General features: G+C 46.1%; 1 protein-coding gene and 2 non-coding genes across 3 annotated transcripts in view; all 3 read right to left on the bottom strand.

The window, feature by feature from the left end:
* Positions 1 to 18,278, bottom strand: part of LOC125739920 (uncharacterized) — a 645,903-nt gene that overhangs the window by 552,204 nt on the left and 75,421 nt on the right. The window lies entirely within an intron of this gene.
* trnal-uaa (transfer RNA leucine (anticodon UAA)) lies at positions 6,334 to 6,416 on the bottom strand. Its single transcript has one exon. It is a non-coding gene; the product is annotated as a tRNA-Leu (tRNA).
* Positions 6,708 to 6,790, bottom strand: trnal-uaa (transfer RNA leucine (anticodon UAA)). Its single transcript has one exon. It is a non-coding gene; the product is annotated as a tRNA-Leu (tRNA).

Here is an 18,278-nt window from a genome sequence, read left to right as displayed (position 1 = left end):
TAAATCAGAGTCACTGTTTCATAGGGGGCCCCGTTAAAAAAATTGTGTGGTGTTTCGCTTCCCATCAGCCGCTTTATGATGAACTACGCGATCGGATCAGCGAAATTGAATTTATACAAGGGCTTCCCAAAAGCTGGGAGGACGAGGAGCGCTTCCCCTCAGGCTCCTTGATAATCATCGATGATTTGATGGACAGCGCGTCCGAAAACAAACTCGTGGCAGAAGCTTTCACGAGGTTCAGACATCACCGTCAAATCTCGGTCATCTACCTGGTGCAGAACGTATTTCACCAGGGCAAGTACAGCAGGACTATAGCCCTAAATACGACTTATTATTGTCTGTTTAAGAATGTGCGAGACAGAATGCAAATCAAAGTTTTAGCTCAGCAAATGTTTCCTTGGCAGAAAAAGTTTTTTCTAGATGCCTACCATGAGGCCACAGGGCCCGCGCACGGCTATTTATTGGTCGATTTGAGAGCCACGTGCCCAGAAGAGTTCCGACTCAGGACCGGATTATTACCGGGGTCGTTACCCATCGTCTTTCTACCGGCGAGCCATTGATTTATCACTACTAAGCTATGTCCGAACATCTCAGGAAACACCTGCCGACCCTTAAAGTTTTACAGAGGACGAGGGGGGTGAAACGTAAAAAGATTCTTACGGCTGACCCATCTAACGACATAATTTTGGCTCTCTCCGAAATCTGTCTCAATCTCATAAGAGGTCGCATACCTTTAACCGTAGCTCAATTTACCAAACTCAAGAAACAGAAAAGATTGATTAAACTTTTCGCATGTAAGAAAAACAGCGTCGCTAGGAAACGCGTGGCAATTCTTCAAAAAGGAGGATTCTTATTACCGCTCTTATCAGTGGCTCTGCCATTCGTTACAAGCCTGTTTGCCGGTAAGACGGCTAACTAGCCTTTTCCAGCAACATGAGCCAAGTCAAGAAAATGTTTATGCTCAGCCCCCAGCAACTGCGTACGCTGACCCAGAGGGCGACCCCGCATACCATCGGGGAATCGGCCCTGGGTGAACTCGAACACCAGATGCAGGGTTTAATAAATCAGCCGGCTATGCATCTGGATGAAAAAGTGAAGAGATACAACCAATTGCTACAGAGGTATCTGAATCTAGCCCGAAAAGAGGAAAATCAGGGGCGAGAAATTGTCCTTACAGAGCGGAAAGAAAAAACGGACGAGGAGGAGGAGGAGGGGAGACAGCCTGACGGCGGCGGCGCGACTGGGGACAAATCTGTACAGGAAGTTATCCAGCAAGTGGCGCCTAGGGCTAGAAAGAACGTGGGGTACATCTTGCATAAACTGCTCGATTCCGACGGGGCTGTACGTTGGACCCAGTCGGGTGAACTCATCATCAGAGATAGACCCATTAAAGGTTCCCATATTTTAGATTTGATGAAAACTTTATCGCAGCCTAAATCCCACGCCGGCGGATATCCTAAAGGCTGGGAACCCTTTTTAAACGTGATATCAGAATTAAACATCCCCCTCACGAGCGTGGGTAACATCCAAGCCAGGAAAGCCCTAAGTCATCTTAAAGATTACGGCGGAAGGGATCCCCCGCCTCCCTCCTCCCCTCCTGTGAAACAGAACCTCGGGAGACGTAGAAAACGTATTGTTGACGACTCACCACCACCGCTTGAGGGAACCCCTCACACACCGCGCGATTCCTCCCCAGAATATCGTTTATGGCCTTTAAAGGGTACTCCTTATGCTCCGTGGATAGATTACAACGATTAAGTGTTTTATATACGTGTGTGAAAAAGAATTAAAACGCGTCGGTTAATAAAATGTAAAATTTATTGAATAAAGGGTGTCACGTTTTTATTTTTTCCCCAACATGAATCTAACAAGCATAACAATCTTTAAATAGTTTTAACGAACATACATTTTGCGGCTTTGAAAGTTTATCGGCATTAACACGGCTAATACACTTGTGATATTTCTTGATAAACTCGGATACTAGAGCGTCGTTTTTCCTCAAGTCGTCAGAGTACAACATCATAGTCTCTTGAAATGAAAGTCCCATGAAGCGCCGGTAGAGGAAAAAGGCGACGTGGGCCCCGCACGTGGAAGAAAAGTCATGTTGAACTTGACGCGTATTATACCTTATTTCGGTAGCGTGCCTCCCCAAGAAGCTCATAAAACTCTTTGGGTAGTAAGGGGAATCGGGGGGATAACCGTAAGAATCAAAGAAGGAGGCTTTGCCCTCTTGGGGCTCCAAAATTATCCCGATCCAGTGTTCACCCTCTCTATTCTGGTCATGCGTGTTTGCGACCAGAAAAGCGGGCCTGGTCTCTATGCGGGTGGGTAATAAATCGCTAGGCCACACGCCTCCAAAAGCATCCCCCAGCAGGGGCCGTAAAACGCATTCCAGCTGGTGAGTGTTCATGATGATGATGATGATTAAAAGTCCACCAGAACCTGTCTCTTGGCGTTTATTTCAATCACGCTGTCGAAGCAGGCGTAGACGATGAGACTCATGGTTCGAGGTAGTGGGGCTCTGAACCTTAAATCCAGACGGCACGTGCCGCTGATGGCGGGTGACAGGGCACCGCCGTCCAGCTCGTCGTCTCGGGAGAGATTGAGAGCAAATAGCGAGTATCCGTTTTCAAAATCCTCGCGGTTGATGCATAAGGGCGAATCCTTTAAATGCCTGTTTGTAGCCAGGAAAAGGTTGTAAAACTCTCTGACCGACTGCCTCGCTCTAAAATCGGGCTGGAACGGTTTGCTGGGTATGTGTCGCCCGTTGACTGAGAGGCTCAGAAATTCCAGGTCACAATGCTGAAACCTGAACGGGTTTCTGTTTCGCGTGCCCACGAACGCGGCGTGGTCCACGATCCCCAAAACGATGTAGCGCGGTAAGTTGCCCAGGAAGAGGTTGTCCTGCGGGCAAACCCGCGATTGTGCGGGCAGCGTATAATTTTTAACGACTACCCTGCTTATAGGGTACAGGGCGTTTGCTTTCATGAGAGCGGCCGAGTGACCCAGTGACACCGCCGGGGAGACCTCCACTTTTTTCACAAACAGGCTGGCCCTCAGTATTTTCAGCTCGTAATCGGTGTCATTTCTACACATGAGACTAAAGTCGCTTTTAGCCTTTACAAACTTTAAGCGTATATCCACGTTGTTTAACAGCATTCGTTCGCTGAAAAAAATATCGGCGTGTATAGGACCCATCAGAGAAAACTCCTGAGAGTTTCTACAGAAGGCGGCTCGCTTCTGTAACCCCACGTTGGGGCCCTGCGCTGAGACGTCCACGCTATCCAAGTCGCCCCCGACGTCTTTGTACCAGAGCCCTGCCGAAAACTGACTCTCTAGCGTATCCGTAGAAAAATTGAGCAGGGTCTCTATGACTGACCTATAGGGGTGCGTGGCCGACGAAGAACTGATCAGGACGTCGTTCAGACTCACATCCAGCTGGGAGAATATGCCGTTTAGCGGGTACTGTATAATACCGCAGGGGTCGGCGTCAAGCAGGGGGGCTCCATCGGCCCTAACGATCTTGAGCCTTAGATATAGCAGTGTAGAGTTGAGGTCCACATAGAAATTGCCCGACCCCGGTATTAGGAAATCCAAAACATCCTGATCGGTAATGGAATTTAATGGGTTGATTTCTACATAATTGGTCTGATCTATGGATAATTGCGTCATAGGGGCCGCAAACAGGTCCAATTCAGATTTGGTACATTCAGCCGAGAGCCGGTGAGCTAGAGCCATTCTTGTTTACGCTGCGTTTTCTCTCTCTTAAAATATGTCCCCGGGGGGTTTCCTGTTTCTCTTGGCGGATGGAGACTTGGGAATCCTGACGCCTCTGCCAGATTTATTTTTCTTTTTTTTTTTATGACCTTGCAGCAGGGCTAGAGGTGCTTGGGCTCTCGTTCTACTCCCCCTCCTCCTCCTCCGAGAGAGGAATAGCAGACCCGACCCTTCCTGCTTGGGGTCACCTGTGTTTGTAAAACGGCCGCTGACTACAGAGCTGACTAGATCCGATCCTATTCCTTTGACCGCCGATTTCAAATGAGGTTTCGCTATATCGACCCCACGCTTAAGAAAGGGTAAAACGAATCTAAAAGCCCTACTGAGCATGGACCCCAACCCACGCCCGTACATCACGGGGCTCCCCGCAAAACCGGGGAGCCCATGTCCCGCCTGACTGGTGTAATACGTAATAAATCTCTGTGGATTGTGGTAAGCCATTGTTTTCTTTTTTTTTTTTAAACGGGGCGAAAGTGTAGCTTGACGATCGTTTTTCCGTAGGAGAAATTAATCAGAGTATTCTGATCGTTCTTTATCTCAATATGCAAATTCTGTAGGCTCTGCTTGTTCACCGGTACGTACTGCAGCTTGTGGAACGGCAAAGTGACTACGTCGCCGAACGCACCGTCTATTTTAACGGTTCTGAGGAGCGGGACTACAAATTCCCCCACGTGCTGCGGTTCCACGATGTTACAGTAGACGTACATATTGTAGAATCCCGCGTGAATGTCGCCCGGGTAGGGTGAGGTCGACCCGCTACCTCCTCCTAGGTTATACCACTGACCCGGCTCAAAGCCCAGCATGTAGGCCAGAGTAGGTTTAAATTGGATCTTGTATTTATGGTTTCCCGTCATATTAACCCTTCGTGTAATCTCGCTGTATGAGAAGGAAACTTCGGTACCTAATTTTTTTAACGTAGCGTTGATTTCTGTCACAATCTGTTTCAGAGATTCATAATAGCCCACTTTAATTTTCCGAGGAAAAAGGTAAGGTAGGTCCACTAAAGGATCGGCCGCTCTCTTTGCCTCCGCCTCCGTATCCCGCAATTCAAAAGTATTATCCGGGTGTGTAACATTTCGCCACGTGTAACAATACATGATTTCAGCCAGAGCTACTTCGTAAGGCCCCCGTAGCTCTATAGGTCGCGAGAGCATCACGGTGTAATCCGAACTCTGGTTATCGGGGAAGATGGAGAGACAAGAGTTTGACGGTAGCGTGAGGTAAAAAGAGGGGCGGGCGTCCATTTTCTTTTTTTTTCTTTTTTTTCTCTTTTTTAAAAAATTAAACCTGTATCAAGTCCGACCGCGGTATCCACGAATCGAACCTCGAGGGCCAACCCTGCCAATGTACTAAAATCCACTTTTTCCCCTTTCTGTCGGTCTTTGAGCCTATAACCTTCTCGACCTTGAACGCGCGTCTCGGAGATATTTTGACTTTCTGCAGCTCCGCTTCATAGAATGTTCCCTCGAGTATTTCACCGCTCACGTCCCTCAATTTATATACCGGTGGGGATCTGGGTACACGTTCGCATATGACAAAGTACTCGTCCGTAAATGTCTGCTCGTACTTTTTGTCAAATATCTGACTGTGCTTGGAGACTCTCACAGTGTCCCCTATGTTAAACTTAAAACGTGGCCGTGTGCTTTTTTTCTTCAGGGGACCGTATAGATTATCAAATACTAGATGAGCATTATCGGGCCTGACCTCGGCAGGTTTCATGTTAATAGCGCTGTGAAATGACTGGTTGTACCCCTTTATTAGATCGTCCAACACGTCCACATATCGCCGGGTGTTTTTAGCCGTAAAGTACCTGTACATCCTCTCTTTTAACGTTCGATTAAATCTCTCTACGATGGAAGCTTTAAGTTCACTAGCCGTAGTGAAATGGGTGATTTTATGAGTTTTTAAAAGTTTCTGAAAAGTCCCATTTAAAAACTCCTTACCGGCATCCGTCTGTAGCTTGAGGGGGACGCCCCCCTCGGTTAAAATAGAATCAAAGGCCTGGGTTACAGCCGCCCCAGTCTTGTTTCTTAACGCGCGAGCATAGGCTTTTTTAGAAAAAACATCAATCACCGTAAGGAGGTATTTTAACCCGTCGTTGTACGTGGCCAGCCCTTGCATGTCGCATAAATCGGCCTGCCACTGATACATGGCTCTCGGAACAAACACTCTGTTCCTGGGGAAATTCTTTTTAACCGGTTTATGTAAAGTATAACTGTCTTGCATAGACAGCCAGTCTCTGATGTCATCAGCAGCCACTTTTTTCCCCGTATCTTGCTGCACGGCTCTCTGCAGTCTGGAGACACCTCCGTATGACCCCGGTTGGCTGGGGTCATAGTACGAACTGCTCAAGACGCGAGCTGTAGTCTTGGCAACAGACATGCTTTTCACACACTGAGTGGGGGGAGAGCGGGGGTGCGGCGTTTTATAGCTGACTGTGGATGGGGGGTTGTTAGGAGACTGAGTGAACATCAGTGAAATTTTTGTGTGTTTTTTCTACATTTAACCCATATTGTGTAGTTTGTTTTTTAATTATTATTATTTTACAAAAGAGTTTAGCTGGGGTGGGGATCGAACCCACGCGGACATACGTCCATTGGATCTTAAGTCCAACGCCTTAACCACTCGGCCACCCTGCTCAGCATTTTTTACCTGTTATTTACAAAGACTATTACAACGGTATTCAAGTTTTTTTTTTTTTTTATTTTTGCAATTAGTGAAAGATATATATATATATATATTTTAAAAAAGCTGGTATACAATTTGTGAAGGTTACATTTTCAAAATGCAGGTATACATTTAGTTACAGCCGTGACAGTTGTTGAGGTAAGAGACTGAGTGAACATCAGTGAAATTTTTGTGTGTTTTTTCTACATTTAACCCATATTGTGTAGTTTGTTTTTTAATTATTATTATTTTACAAAAGAGTTTAGCTGGGGTGGGGATCGAACCCACGCGGACATACGTCCATTGGATCTTAAGTCCAACGCCTTAACCACTCGGCCACCCTGCTCAGCATTTTTACCCATTATTTACAAAGACTATTACAATGGTATTCAAGTTTAAATTTTTTTTTATTTTTGCAATTAGTGAAAGATATATATATATATTTTAAAAAAGCTGGTATACAATTTGTGAAGGTTACATTTTCAAAATGCAGGTATACATTTAGTTACAGCCGTGACAGTTGTTGAGGTAGATTAGCGATGTCACATGCAGTAAAGTGGATATAGTGGCTTTTTCAACGATACATGTATGTAGAGTAGAAAGCATCTGATTAACATCGATAGGCTGCTTATCATGAAATTTAGAGGTGACTACATCTACTATTAAAGCGTAAAATACAAAAATGTGATTACAGTCAAATTCATTGTCAGGAATACAAGATAGACAAGCGCGTATGAGACTTTCGGGGGAATGTCTTTCTCCCTCTGACATCAGTTGAGTAAGTAAATCCATCCCCCGCTGATAATTTTCTCCGACTTGAGAAATCTCAAATAACACTCTATGAAAGCAGCAACAAGCATAATCATCCCGACAATCGCTTTTATCAATAGCACGCAACAATAGTGGACTAACTTTTTCTAAAAAAACATTTAACATAAACCGCCGTAAGGGTCTGCTGATACCGTTCCCCATCACAAGATGCTTTTTGTTTTAGTCTCGGGCCTCCCAACGAGTCAGAAATTCTTCTTCCAGGATCTGCTTAAACGCTGGGTTCTGCTCAAACAGATCTTGTTCCAGTCGAGTGATTTCCACCATGCCGTTGCGGGCCTCACGCAGATCGTACAGGATAGCTTCCACTGCCCCCTCCAACCTGCCGGCGGCCGCTCGGATGCCCAGGGTCGATAGAACGTGGGTCAAGGCGGGTGTCAGCCGATCGGTCCAGAGGTCACGCAACACAGAGTCAAAGTGTATGTAAAAGTAATTTCTACCTGGGGGAAACAAACAAACAAGGGTGTTGTCTCTGACTGGGGTGATCCACTTCACAACCGTAGCAGTTTCTCTCTTGATGCTTCCTGATGACTGAGGTTAAAAGGCCCACTATCATAGCCTTAATACAAGTCAGCATCCCACGGCAGAGAGCCGGTCTGGAGAGAAGCGTGCAGATCTCAGGCGTCGGAGGGTCCTCTCCAGGATCAGAGGCCGGTGATGATGGGGGGGTTGGAAGGAGCTCCCCGGGATCAGAGGTCAGGGTTGCTGCTGGAGCCTCATTGTCCCCGCTTTCACCGTCGCTATAATTTGCTGCTGCTCCTGCTGCTGCCATGATGTTTGTGAAAAGGGGTTGTAACAGAGTCCACTTTATATAGCGACGGCGGGTGAGGGGGTGAGGGGGGTCCTTACGGCGTAGGGTTTGTCATCTCTTGCATCTGCTTACGCCCCCGACTCTCCTTAAACATCGCTTGGTAGTAACCAGACTTTTCTTGAATCATCTGCATCCAAATCACAAACGGTATTCTCAGGCCAAAACAGTCGCATTTAGGCCACTGCCATATATTCACCATTCTCTTGTCCAGCTCCCCGGTCGCGTCCCACTTCATAATGGTGGTACGCTGTTTACGAGCATCTCTATAGTGCATCTCCATTCTTCCAGTCTCGACCTCAAGGTCGGGGTCGGTGCTCTCCTCCATCATCGGGGTAACGACAGTCTTCAAGTTTCCCCATTCCGTTTCGGAAAAAGTCACCAGATACGGGTCGTCTTTCGGGGGGTCTGGGCCGTCTCCGGTGACCTGAAAGACGCGCAGTTCCTCCGCAACGTTGTCAAAGAGGCAGACCAGTTTATTCCCGTTGGGCAGCTCCCAGATAGCCCTCGGGTCTTCCGACGGTCGCATCATAGGTACCCGTCTACGTGCCGTATGAATCTTCCTGGGAGCCCCCGGAGGCTGCATAATGGCCTCCTGCTCCTGTTGAGTCTTAGAAGGTGAGGTTGAATCTTTCATTTCGGAAGTCCCAGACATGTCTGTATTTTTTGAAAAGATAGAGTTGGCCCTGCAGCGCGAAGCTCCCTATATTCTACACGGCCTGCTCGTGGGGGCGTGGTACGGATGAAGATGATGCCTCTAGGAGGAGGAAAAGGCCCCCCGCTCGACGTAATACAATTTAATTGTCTCTGTCACCCCATATCTGCACGGTCATGTATGACAAACAAAACTATAAACAGAATTTACTGGCGGGGAAATTGTCAGACTTGATGTATGACCAGGTGGTACGACCTTGATGATGCTACTCGTGCCTGTGTAAGAAAATTATCTGTAATTTGGGACGTATGTGAAAACAAAACTTTAAACAGAATTTACTGGAGGGGTAAAGTGTCAGACTCGATGTATGGCCCGCGTGGCCGGGTAGGGGGGCGCCTCGATGGCCAGGTGGCACGGCCCTGCAGAATTTACTGGCGGACAAATTGACAGACTCGATGTATGTCTCGACTTATGACCTTTACAAATTGGCGCCATACGCCGATGTGATACAAACGCTTGCGTGAGGAAAAAACACACGGTCAAAACTAGCGCCGAGCGTTTTTATTGGACGATAGACCCTGCACCTCCTCCTCTCATTCTTTGCTCCAACTTTACCATTTTATCCCACAGTCTCTCACAGTTTCTCTCAGACTCGCGCAGCAGCACGCCTCTCAGCTCTCCCGCATCGCTCTCTCCGAGGATTATCCAAAGCCGTGCGGACCTTTCCGCGCTACCGCACCAGTATGTGAATAAGTCCTTTGCTGATTCTCCGAAGCCCGGGGACCTTACCACGCTACCGCACACCGTACGCTCGCGCTCCATCAGGTAACCCAGCCACGCTCACTCCCGCCCGCGCACCACAAAATAATAATAATAATAACTTATTCAAATAACACACGCTCATAAGCACTCTCATCAATATCATTTTTAAAATAATACACACTCATAAGCACTCTCCTCAATATCATTTTAAAATAATAAACATTTAAAATAAGCATTTAAAATAATAAATAATTAAATCCAAATACCAATGCAGCACTAACACAACCAACCCAGGCCCCCTAAGCCACAATCATTTAAAATAATAAATAAATAATTAAATACAAATACCATTGCAGCAGTTACACAACCAACCCCCCCGGGGAAGAAGACAAAAAAAAATATTTAAATAAATAATTAAATCCATATGCTATTGCGTCAGTTACACAACCAAGCTCAACCCACTACAACATAAGCTCCGCCCACTGAACTTTTGAACGTGACCTTTGACCCGACCTGTCAATTTGACAAAAGCGGTATTCCATCTCTCTCTCCCCTTGTACTATTTAGGGTTGGGGGGAGATCTTGGATGCCCAGGATGGGGCGCCAGCCCATTGTAGGGCAAACTCACAGCTATGAACATTTTGGTAACTTCAGTTAACCTCAGTGGGTTTCTGGACTGTGGGGGGACACCGGAGTAGCCAGAAGAAACCCCACAACATCACGGGCAGAACATGCTAACTCCACACACATGGAGCCATTTCAGAGAGTCAAACACTGGTCCTGTGTGAGGTAACAGTGCTGACCACTGCACCACCGTGCCGCCCACAATTTATGATAACTATATTATATATATATATATATATATATGTATATATATATATATATATATATATATATATATATATATATATATATATATATATATATATATATATATATATATATATAGAGAGAGAGAGAGAGAGAGAGAGAGAGAGAGAGAGATATGTGCAGACATAGCAGCAGCAATATGCAAAAACTGCAAAGGATCTGGAGATAGTGTGTGGGCAGGACAGTGCAAACAATGTGGGGATAAGCTCAAGCCTGATCAGCATTATTACACATAGAAGTGGCTGTTTAAATCATGTTTTGATTCATGTTTGCTTTGTCAGTTACTGATGAGGTCATTTAATGGGTGTTAAACCAGAAACCAATAGATTACACTTGGATATTTTCATTTGGTGTAGACAAATAGGTGTATGATGTCTTTATTTAAAATTTTGATCTGTCCCCCTGGGCGGCATGGTGGTGCAGTGGTTAGCACTGTTGCCTCACACCTCTGGGACCCGGGTTCAAGTCTCCACCTGTGTCACATGTGTGCGGAGTTTGCATGTTCTCCCCATGTCATCATGGGGTTTCCTCTGGGTATTCCGGTTTCCCCCACAGTCCAAAAACATGCTGAGGCTAATTGGAGTTGCTAAATTGCCCATAGGAGTGAATGCGTGAGTGAATGGTGTGTGAGTGTGCCCTGCGATGAGCTGGCCCCCCATCCTCGGCTGTTCCCTGCCTTGTGCCCATTGCTTCCGGAATAGGCTCCGGACCCCCCGCAACCCAGTAGGGTAAGCGCTTTGGAAAATGGATGGATGGATGGATGGATGGATCTGTCCCCTTTTCCCCTTGATTTATGGGCTGCTGTTAGCTGACATGGGCTGGCATGGATTTACTGTAGGGTGACAAATGAGTGGTCCTGGTTTTGCGTGTTACATCACACTCTGAGAGGCCCACTGATTGGTGGGCCATGGCTGGGAGGCGTGACCTGAAAACCACAAACCATTTACTTCACGTTTGAAAGATTCTCCATTTTTAATGGTGCTTCCTATGAGCCAGGGAGACTGTGGTTTATGATTATGACTGAGAAAACTCTGTTCTGCCAGTCAGTAAAGAAAAATATTTTAAACCTGAAATGCGAATAATGTGAAATATACAGTAGAGCAGCTGGCTGGATGCAGAATAATAAACGAGGGTTAATGGGCAGGTGAGATGAAGCATTTCATACATCATAATGTGTTTCTTTGTCGGGGCTCGTGACCCGGGACAGTCACTGTTTGGCTCTGGGAACATTCCAGAAAGAGAGAGAGAGAGAGAGAGAGAGAGAGAGAGAGAGAGCAGAGCCAGTGCCTGCTACCGTGCTGTCAGTGTGGGAACAGACTGCTCTGTCCTGCCCGACTCCCGTGGGTTTGCTGGATGTGTGGCAGGACAGAGCAGGAGACTGGGCATGTGGGAAGGGCTCCAGGCTCCCGCTGAGGCCACAGCAAGAGGGCGCTAACATGGAACAGGCGATGACATCCCGGTTATTACTCAGAAACATAGGCGACTGTAAGCTTTCCTCCCATGTTCACAAGACCAAAACAGGTGGAAAAATTCCTCTCTGGCTCTCAGCGGAGGCGGTCGCACTTCTCTCCCTCTCCCTCCCCTTATCTTCCCTGCTTCGCTCCTCTCGTCTCGTCTAGTCTACTGTCTTATACTTGAAGAGACTCTCTCTGCTCTGCTCTCCAAACTACGAGAAATTATGGATTTGATCAGCTGGTCTCAACGCAATTGACACCATCTTCTCAACGAGAAGCCTGGGTTCGGGGGAACCTAACTGTCCAGCGGGAACGTACGCGGCTGGCTACACGATGGACGGAGGGGAGCGGTGGAGGGTCGTGTGCCTGGCAGCTCTTTCCGTGGAGGACATTGAAGACATCTACCTATTCGGAACTATGATTACAGGTATTATGCTGATTGGATTAGGCATTGCCCTGGTTTATCAAAATTGAAGAAGACCGTGACAGCCTCTCAAAGCCCCACTAGGCTGGCCGGAATGATTGATGGAGTGGGCAGAGCTGTTAGCACTCAGACTGTGTAACTGGATAACATCATGGAGAAGCTCACAGCTTTGCAAAACATTGGATGGAGTGGGCAGAGCTGTTAGCACTCAGACTGTGAAACTGGATAACATCATGGAGAAGCTCACAGCTTTGCAAAACTTATTGGATGGCGGAGACCAGCGTGGACATTAGAGGAGCTGGAAATTACAGCTTCTCGCACGGAAACCCAAACAACCTTATTCTATCAAGCTTCTGGCTCCCCTCAATCAGCACTGGCCTTGGCCAAGGCTGCTGCTGAACAAAAAGCTCCCCCGGAAGAACAGGCAGTGAGACTCTCTTGCATTCCTTTCCCCCGATCCCAAGGACTTGCACCCTCCCCCCATCCAACGCCTTCGCCGCTTCATATCCCCATCGTGAACAGGCGGGTCTGTGACCAGCGCCTCCATGGCTGCAGGACCGGATGGCTGTTTGTCTATGCTGGACTACCTCCACCTCCCCATTCCCTCACCTGTTGCGAGTCGTGTCTTTTCATGTTGTACGGTGTAGTGATCATGTGCTTATGTTGCTGAGGTGTTTTCTCCTCCTCTCTCCTCATGTCATCCTGTTTCTCTTCTTCTCTCCTCCCCTGTCTCCCGGCCGGTCTACCCCCTACTGTGATGTTGTATATGTAAGGTCGGGCGATGGCCTGCTTTTCGCTGGTACTTGTGACTAGTGACATGGTATATTGCAACAGCAATAAAGGGTTTGAATCAAATCAAATCAAATCAAAAAATGATCCAGCATATGCTTTGTGTCACGATCGGTACGGCAGCGAGCGGCGATCGTGCGGGTAAGGAGCAGGCAGCTAAGCGGGATACGGGGAAAACGGGGGTTTATTTGGGGAAACCGGAGCAGGACGGGACACAGGCATTGACACTCACAAACATCAATGACGGACAATGGAAACCGGGGAGACCAGGACTTAAATACACAGGACTAAATCAAAGTAACTAGACAAAGCTGGAGACGATCAGGGAAATACACGTGGGTAATCAGGGGGCGTGTCGCACACGAGGAGAGGATGAGCCGGGCATGACAGCTTTGCATTTATAACACAGATTTGAAATATTAGGGAACATTCTATGGAGGCGGGCTGCTGTGTAATATGTCTTATGAAAAAACTAAACATTTTGTTCATGTATTGAAATCGAGGTATATTTGGGAAAGATCTTGGTACAAACCGCGTTCCAGTCTGCAGGGCTAAATAATACATCCAGGTCATGTTGCCAAATTGGGTTAAAAGCAGCAAAAGACGATGCATCGGAGTACAGGAGTAAGAAATAAATCTCAGAAATATTACCTGAAATGTTCTGGCAGAGAGTAAGAGATTTTCAAGTTCTGAAAGCTTCTAACATGTCCCATTCTCCTTTAACAGAAAGTCAATAAAGTCTCGTATCTGAAAGAACTTAAAAAAAATCATTATTTGAGATGCTATAATTGGTCCTAAGTTACTTAAAAGACTTTATGAAGTCATCAATCAGTAGATCTGAAATATCTAACAGATTGTTCAACAAATAAACCAGTGATTCTTAACTGTACATGAAAATCAGAATGTAAAGTCAAAGGTCAATGTAAGGAGAAAGTCCAGGGGATTTTAAAATATCTTTTCTCATCTCTACATAGCAACAAAGTGTTATATGTAATAATATTATCTCTAACAGAGATTGCCTGATGAAAGGTTGAGATTTAAGCAAATGCTGGTGGCTGGGTAAAGACTCCAAACCAATCCATAAAGAATCGTGTTGATTCATCAACCAAGTCAACACTATATTGGACCTGTGCCTCTCCACTACATATTTCAAGTACAATGAATGTTTTTACAGACAAAAACACGGCTGTGCCATGAGTTCACCTGTGTCCCCTATTGTGGCCAATCTCTACATGGCAGAGGTAGAGATCAGAACCCTGAGCTCGTTCCTAGGGATCATACCCTACCACTGGTTCAGGTACTGTATGTGGATGGTACCTGAGTCAACATAAAAACAGGGTGAGGTGGAGAATTTCACCACACACATCAACGCTGTGGACATTAACATAAAATTCACTCGAGAAGATGTCACAGGCAATAGCTTGGCCTTCTTGGACTGTGCGCTACACATTGAGGAGGACAGGAACCTCAACACTGAAGTGTACAGGAAACCCAGACATACTGACCAGTATTTGCTCTTTGACTCTCACCACCCGCTGGATCACAAACAGAGTAATCAGAACCCTACACCATCGGGCAAAAAATATCCCAGCTAGAACAGAGGGAAAGGAGAAGGAACACAAACATATCAAGGAGTCCCTCAAAACATGTGGATATCCTAACTGGGCTTCCTTGAAATCTATGAGAAGATCAAATAAGAGCACTACTACAATGGACAGGAAAGGGAACAAACGTAAGAGCGTTGTCATCGCTTATGTTGCAGGGGTGGCTGAAAAGCTCAGGAGGATTTTCAACAAACACGGCATCCCTGTATATTTCAAAGCAGGCAACACACTGAGACAGAAACTGGTCCACACCAAGGACAAGACACACGAACACAGAGCAACGTCGTATATGCAGTTCAGTGCAGTGTGGAATGTACATATCTGTACACAGGAGAAACCAAACAGCAGCTCCAGAAACGCAAGGCTCAACACAGAAGAGCCAGCTAATCAGGACAAGACTCAGCAGTTCATCTACATCTGAAAGTCAAGGGCCACTCCTTTGGTGACCAGGACGTTAAGATTCTAGACCGGGAGGCTGACTGCTTCAAACGAGGTGTGAGAGAAGCAGTTTACTGCAAGATTGAAGGACCCTCGTTAAACAGAGGAGGTGGCCTTAGGCATAATTTATCACCCATTTACAATGCAGTTCTTTCATCTCTACTGAGACGGTTTCATAATCATTTACACCCTGGCCCAGGTGGTCACAGTGACATACATGAAAGCCAAAGGAAACAACAACCCACAGGTGACCATCAAGTATTAACGACTTGAGGGCTTTATAAAGGATTTATAAACCTGCTACTCTAACCAGTAAGGCAGAATTCAGAAAGTCCTCTGGGTTGAAGGGAGAGATGTTTTCAATGAACTAAACAAGTCCAGTTGTCAACGAATCACCTTTCTTTGGATAACCATGACCTGGATGACTGAGAATCTTCACAGACAAGTCAACATATTTTTAATTGTGGCAGAACAACAGTAGTGTTGTAAATCAGCCAAGGATAATCCCCCAGATCTGTTGGTTTGGTAAGTTTATAAAACTTGACTCTCGGGTGTTTATTGTTCCAGGTGTAATGATAAATGAGAGAATTTTAAATTTTTAAAAAATGTCTTCATGATACAGCATGGGAAATTCTGAAATAAATAGTTTAGTCAAGGAAGTATGTTCATTTTTATAACATTAATTCTGGCAAGAAAGGAGGTTGGTGAAGATGGCCATTTCTCCAAGTCCCTTTTAATTCTTTGTACTAAAGGAGAACTCAAATTCTTGTGCCACCTCTGGTTTTCCAAATTGTCACCTACTAGCAGAAGCCAGTCCCCTGTTTTCTGCAGAGTGGGTAAGTCGATGTTGTGACGGTCGCTATCATCCTTACTGGAGATTCTGCTCTCAGCCTCGCCTAAGTGCCTTTCTACACTGGTAACTAGGCTATAGAGGTTTGAAAGAGAATTTTTAAGTGAGGTAACAGACGTCTTTATGTCGTTTATGGCACCATCCATGCCCTCTAGATGAGTTCTGATAGATTCCTCTATGCTATTTAAACGAGTGGCCATGGATTTAACCTCCGACAAAATCTGCTCCATAGTTGCTGGACTAGCTGTCTGCAGCATACTGACCTCAACAGCCTGACCGTCATCAGCAGCGCATGCAGCTACCTGCTGAGCTGCTCTTCTCTTCCCAATGTGAGAATGAGTGAACGATGAAAGTGGGAAATCGTTGTGAGCACGACTCTCTGCAGCATGCAGAAAGATCTGAATTTGTCTAATGACCGAAGCAGAGCAAATTCTTAAAGTCACCTTCCTTTCCAACTTTAATATTTACCATAATACCTCATACCTCATAAAAACAAACCAGATCCATCCATTCACTAAGATTCCAGCTGTTCATCCTGGTCAGAATGTTTATCCTTATGTGTGTGTCACTGACCTCAGATCTGTGGAGACTGACACTCACTTCCTGACACTCCTTAACCTCACTGCCTCCCTTTTATGGGATTTAAATTAAATTAAAATCATCCATCTGTCATGTCTCCCGGGTGCAGATAGTCGGAGAGCTGCCAACTAGGCTCCGCCCGGGAGCACTATAAAGGCGGAGAGTGCGCGATTGCACATCGCGAAGTATTTGCCTATGTCTCATAGCAGTACCCAGCGGTTTCTTGTCTCGTGCTCTCCCCTGATTCCTTGCCTGGTCCGTCTGCCTGTTGTGTGCTCCTCACCCTGTCTGCTTTCCTTCCCCAGACCCAATCCCGCTCCTGAGTCTCCCGTCCTGCCTGGCCCTGGACTTCGCGTCTCCCCTTCCCTGTGTCTCCGTGTCCCGTGCCTGTGTGTAGGACAGACCACCCCGGCTTTCGACTCCAGCTTTCGCCCACAACCACGATCCTCGTCTTGCCCCTTTAAACTCCGTTGCCTGCCCGATCTAATAAAGATCGTTCTGTCCCGCAATTCTGGGTCCGTGCTTCGCTTTGGGGAGTCATTTGACACCATCTATCTTTCTCCCTCTTACCCAGGCTGAGGTCACTGTCAGTCTGGGGCACATCCCAGGAAGCACGGGACACAAATCGGTGGACTCAACACCACACTGAGATCCGAGGCAGAATTCAAACCCAAACCCCAGAAAGTATGAGGCGTGTTACACACTGAGACACCACTGCAGCTTGTAGGCTTAATGAAAAGCATCTTTATTAACAGTATGTATGATGAGCCACACAGTCTGTGGTCTGCATTTTAAATAATACTCAATTTATCAATAAGCAAAAGCCTAACATTCTGTGGAAACCTAAAGCTAAAGCTTTTATCCTGAAATGTGATATGATGCTAACAGGTCAGCTTCTAATTCCACAGTCAGAGGAGAGCAGGGAGGCAGCGAAATAGCAAAGCTGCTCCAGCAGGGGGCAGTGAAGTGCGCAAGAAAAGCATAAAATTAAAGCCAGAGCCCTTAGACCTCAGTAAATGCTCAACAGTACAAGAGACAAATAGACACTGGCAAATACCTTGAAAATGATGCATATTGAAATAGCAAACATTTTATTTTATACTAAACAGGATATTTGATATTGATAATGATATTTGTTCCATTTAAATGAATGAAAAGTAACAATTCACAGATCTCAAAGATAATATCTTACATTTACATTTATTCCATCATGTCCAAAGCAACGTACAAGTGAGGTAAACAGCACATTGATCATACTATAATGTGAGAGAGCTGCATGCTATTTAAATACAGCTCACATCACTGTAAGATGCTCCTGTCTGGTGATGATCACTGCAGTATCTGTGTCTCCCTCACAGCTCTCATCCAGAGCAGCAGCTCCCCACATGTAGAGGAGCCTCTCTGTGTTGCTGCCCCCTACTGGAAAATGACAGATAAGCATTAACATCGGCTACTTGATTCATCATTTCAGCTTCTGAGGCACCAGCACCTTCCTTAGCATTTCAGGGTGTCTGGTATGTTAATGTTACTGCTACAGGAACAGGAAATGAACCAGAGCAATAGATTAATCTAGGAAACTTCTTTAGTTCACTTTCATCTGCTTTATAATTTGAAGCCGAAGTAGCTGCGTATATGATGTTGGAATTGTGGCTCTATGCAGCGTCAAAGGAAACATACGACACACATGAAGCATCACAGACTAAATGTATCACAGCTCACGTTAGAGCAGATTCTCCAAACTCACCTCTCTGTGCTGCTGGGTGACTGGGCTGT

Source organism: Brienomyrus brachyistius, chromosome 4 (assembly GCF_023856365.1).
Source record: "Brienomyrus brachyistius isolate T26 chromosome 4, BBRACH_0.4, whole genome shotgun sequence".
Taxonomy (NCBI): Eukaryota; Metazoa; Chordata; class Actinopteri; order Osteoglossiformes; family Mormyridae; genus Brienomyrus; species Brienomyrus brachyistius.
Note: the sequence above shows the minus strand (reverse complement) of the source record. Positions and strands in the feature narration are given on the sequence as shown.